The sequence below is a fragment of the Bos taurus genome, chromosome 9 (genome assembly GCF_002263795.3).
Source record: "Bos taurus isolate L1 Dominette 01449 registration number 42190680 breed Hereford chromosome 9, ARS-UCD2.0, whole genome shotgun sequence".
Taxonomy (NCBI): Eukaryota; Metazoa; Chordata; class Mammalia; order Artiodactyla; family Bovidae; genus Bos; species Bos taurus.
In genome coordinates, this window is record NC_037336.1 from 23861592 (window position 1) to 23866857 (window position 5266).

Here is a 5266-nt window from a genome sequence, read left to right on the forward strand (position 1 = left end):
CATCCTATGTTGACAAAAATCATAGAATATTAGCGCTGGGAAAAAAAAAAAACTTAGTATCTACTCCAACTCCTTGATTGTAACGTTGGAAAAACTAAAACAAGTATTATTTGAATATTCTGTCTTCTCTTTTACATATTTTATAATTTTTTATGGAAAAACCTATCAGTTAAATGGAAATTATCCTGGAAAATACATTTTTGATGTATTGTGACTTTTAGCCAGTAGTTTTTCTACTTTGGATGGGCATTTTCTTCCCCCAAAACTTACCTTTATTATACCATCATTACTGGATTTTAGGGGTTTATAAACCTTTCAGAGGCACTTGATTAGAAGTTTTCCCTGGCAGACTTTTGAAGGGAAAAAAAATCTTATATTATTTCAGTAGAGTTACTGATGTTGTAGATTGATCTCAGAAAGGAAGAAGAATGAGGCAGAGGAGAGTGTGAGTTTCTGTGCCCGTGTGCCTGTATGTGTGTATGTGTGTGTGTACATGTGCACAACCCTTGCCCATGCTCCCTGTGTTGCTTTATGATCAAAGCCAAATACAAATGATGTTGTATAATTCACTTTTTTAAACATTATTCATAACTTTAATTTATTTTTACATAGACAATGACAAAGACCAGATATTATCATGCACAAAACATGATTACTTCTACATAGAGGATTTAGCCAGTCTCCACGTCATACTAAGAAAACATTTGGACCTAAATACGAGAATCTGCTTTCCCACACAGACTTTTTAAAATGATTTTTAGTCACGCTTGCTGACAAACAGCTACTCAATAATGAAATCTCTTTCAGTCATTGGAAACTATCAAGTAAAATAGGTGTGGAAACACTCGTGGTGGCATGTGTATACACGAGGAAGAGCATTTATATTTTCCTCTTTTACTGGTGAAACTCCAGCTGAGAGTTTTCTAAAGTCTAAACTCAAATATGTACACAGTTCAACCTAGCTTCTCCTAAAATATCTCAAGATGGTAGTCTAAAGACCAAGCCTGCTTGAACTCCTGCACCCAGTCATATGCAAACACATCTAGTTTCTCATGCAGTGACACCACTTGATGTCTATTTATCTGCTTATTAAGTCTGATTAAGTTTGTTTTAAAAAGAAATACTCCTCTGAAATTTGCTCCTACATTATGAAAGCAGTTACATTATTTTTAGACACACACAGATTTCTTGTTATTGTTGTTTTAGTTGCTAAGTTGTGCCTGACTCTTTTTCAACCCCATGGACTGTAGCCCCTCAGTCTCCTCTGTCCATGGGATTTCCCAGGCAAGAATGTTGGAGTGGGTTGTCATGTCCTTCTGCAGGGGTCTTCCCGACCCAGGGACTGAAACTGCACCTCCTGCTTGGCAGGTGGGTTCTTTACCACTGAGCCACCCGGAAAGCCCCACAGATTTCTAGTAGAGTGCTATTTCACTTCAAATTCTGCACATTTCTTAAGTAGCAAGTACTTAATCAGAGGGACTTCTCTGCCAGCTCAGCAGTAAAGAATCCATGTGCAATCCACATGCAGGAGCTGCAGGAGACATGGGTTTTATCCCTGGGTTGGGAAAATCCCCTGGAGGAGGGCATGCAACCCACTCCAGTATTCTTGCCTGGAGAATCCCATGGGCAGAGGAGCCCGGCAGGCTTCAGTCCAGAGGGGTGCAAAGAGTTGGACATGACTGAAACAACTTAGTATGCATGTAACTTTATCAGAATCTAGACCCATGACCTTCATTTTATTACAGCTCAGAAAATAAGCCTCTCCAAAAATGAGCTTCATAAAGTAAAAGAAAGCAAAGAAAAAAATTGCAGGAGGAGTTTTAAGGCAAGTGCCTAGCCATTTTTTATTGTGGGAATTCTTATCATAGAAAATAATCTTTGTCTCAGTGGGAAAAAAAATCTTAAGACTTAAAATCTGATACATATTACAATGATCTCATGAATCCAACAGGTAAGATTGGCAACTTCTGGAAAGAAAAATGATTCTGTTTTTATGAATCTATGATGGAGTCTAGAAATGAGAGAAGAAGCTAGAGTAGGAAGGACCTTAGAAATCACACAGAGCCATCTCATCTGACTTTAAAAGACAGGCAAGGGTGGTGCCTGTAGACTGATACTCTGTTCTTTCCACCGTCCTTTTATTGTCATCTAAAATTTTATCTAGATAAACCCATAAATAAAATCTTCATATAATAAGAGCAAAATTAGATACCCCAGAAACTGAACGTGACATTTTTCTTCAATAAAAAAAAGAAATAGGCACAACATCAAAGAGTAAGACCATGTCTAGAAGAACTTAGAAAATGACTGTATATATGAAGTGGAAAAGCATAGGGGACACCCATATTGCATCTGGGAATAAAATATGGTCTCAGGGAAAAAGAAGTACAGCGATATTATAACTAAAGAAGGTGAAGCTTAATCAGCTTCTCTGAGCTCTGTCCTGAATGGAAAGGAGGTGGGCTGCATGGAGCAGAGGAAAAGATACTTGAGAGCAAGAGTATCCACTGCTGATGCTCTGCCATCCAGTTAAAACAAACCAAAAGGCCAGGGCCTGAGGACATGAAATTTCTGGCCATTGTACTACTCCATTCTGTCTCTAGGGGAGGAGGTTCCCGCAGACTGTCAGTGCCCCACAGGTCTGCACCAAAGGGTCACCCAGTTCCATCAGCTCACTTTTCCCACACTCACTCAAGTACCGTTCTGATTCTCAAATTAACGACTTGTTTAGAGAAATAAGAGAGTATCAAGACCAGTGTTTTTTGTTTTTTTTTTTTTAACATTTCCAGGAAGTTCTCTCTAATAGTAAAAAAAATAACTACCCAAAGTCTCTGTCTGTAGAGAGCTTTATCCATCCTTGGCTGCAAAGAACATAATCTGATTTCAGTATTTACCGTCTAGTGATGTCCATGTGTAGAATCATGTTGTCGGAGTAGGGTGTTTGCTATGACCAGTATGTTCTCTTTACAAACCTAATCTGTTAGCCTTTGCCCTGCTTCACTTTGTAATCCAAGGCCAAACTTGCCTATTATTCCTACTTTTGCATTCCAGTCCCCTATGATGAAAAGGACATCTGTTTTTGGTGTTAGTTCTAAGTGTTGTAGGTCTTCATAGAACTGGTCAGCGTTAGCTTCTTCAGCATCAGTGGTTGGGGCATAGACTTGAATTATTGTGATGTTGAATGGTTTGCCTTGGAAATGAACAGAGATCATTCTGTCATATTTGAGATTGCACTCAAGTACTGCATTTTGGACTCTTTTGTTGACTATGAGGGCTACTCCATTTCTTCTAAGGGATTCTTACCCACAGTAGTAGGTAAAATGGTCATCTCAATTAAATACACCCATTCTCATCCATTTTAGTTTGCTGATTCCTAAGATGTTGATGTTCAATCTTGCCGTCTCGTGTTGGCCATGTCCAATTTACCTTGATTCATGGACCTAACATTCCAGGTTCCTATGCAGTGTTGTTCTTTATAGCATCAGACTTTACTTTCACCACCAGACACACCCACAACAGCATCAATTCCACTTTGGCCCATCCACTTCATTCTTTCTGGAGCTACTAGTAATTGCCCTCCACTCTTCCCCAGTAGCATGCTGGACACCTTCTGACCTGGGAGACTCATCTTTCAGTGTCCTCTCTTTTTGCCTTTTCATATTGTTCATGGGGTTCTCAAGGCAAGAATACTGGAGTGGTTTGCCATTCCTTCCTCCAGTGGACCATGTTTTGTCAGAACTCTTCATCTGACCATCTGCCTTGGGTGACCCTGCATGGCATGGCTTATAGCTTCATTGACTTATACAAGCCCCTTTGCTACAACAAGGCTTTGATCCATGAAGGGTGGTGTCTAAAATCATTTCATTTAGGGTAGTCATAACTTGAAAATTTTTACAGTCCTTAAACAAGCCAGGATTGTGTTTGCTTTGTTCACTTACTGTGCCAAGTGCTTAGGAAAGTGCCAGCAGAAAGTAAGCTCAATAAATATTTGTTGAATAAAAAAAAAAATTGTTGTTAACCGTTTAACAGTAACAAAATGCTTTAATCATTTGTTATCAGGAAAATCAAAATAGGTTTTCCTCTCTGCTTCCTTATTTAATTACCATGGACTGAAATTATTTATTTCCCAAAATTGAGCCAGCTGAATTTACTTTGTATAGTAATTTCTCTTCTTGATGGTGTCACCATATTTTCAGCACTTAAAATATGCCTACAAATAGAGATCATTTGTTTTCACTGTTTTGTAAACTTTATAAGCATAATCACTGGCATAAAATGACAAGAATACTACCAGCGAGATAGTATTCTTGAATGTTTGAATTGACTGCTGGTAGAAACTTAAGTATCTTTTAGCTGAAAAGTCAGTGTGCTATGTGAAATATTGTAAGGCTCTCTTTTTTATTGTCTGAGAAGAAACATAGTTGAAGGGCTTTTGTGAAGACAAAAAAATAATAATATAGGACTAACTTTTACCACATGTCACTGAATTAAAATTTCCAAAATTTCATGGTCGATGTCAGTTCTTCACAGCTGTCACATTTTAACTTCTGTCTTATCACACCCGGTGAAAGCTTTCACAGATAATTCAATCTTAAAATGGTTTTGCTAAATAAGCCAACTTTGAGAACTACTGTTTGCCGTTAGATAAAGCCGTGATTCATCATTTTAACCCATATTTTAGCCATTTTTCCAAGTTTTTAATTTTCCTCTTAAAACAGTAGTTTTACTAAATTGAAAATCTTTTTAAAATCGTTACTTATTTATTTTGGCTATGCTTGGTCTTGGTTGCTGTGCGGGGACTTTCTCTGGTTGCAGAGTGGGGCTCCTCTTCTTGTTGCAGAGCATAGGCTCTAGAGCGCGTGGGCCTCCGTAGTTGCAGTACGCCTACGCAGCACGTGAAATCTTCCTGGACTAGGATCAAACCCATGTTCCCTGCATTGCCAGGGGGATTCTTTAACCACTGGACCACCAGGGAGGGCCCTAATTTGATCAGCAGATTTCTCTGCCTAAACCAGCACATATACACGTCAAAGCGCAGATTTTCAAACTCATTTCCCATTTCTTTATAAATTTATCTAAAAGATAAGCATCTAAATAATTATTTCTGTTAATTTTCAACAAAATTCAGCATTTATGTCCAGCCCACTAATCCACAAAGAAAAGCAAAAAAACAAATTCTTTGAGAGGGGATATTATTGACGCACCACCCCAGGGATGATGATTCATGCAGAATATAAAAGGGTGACCCCTTGTTGACATCAATATC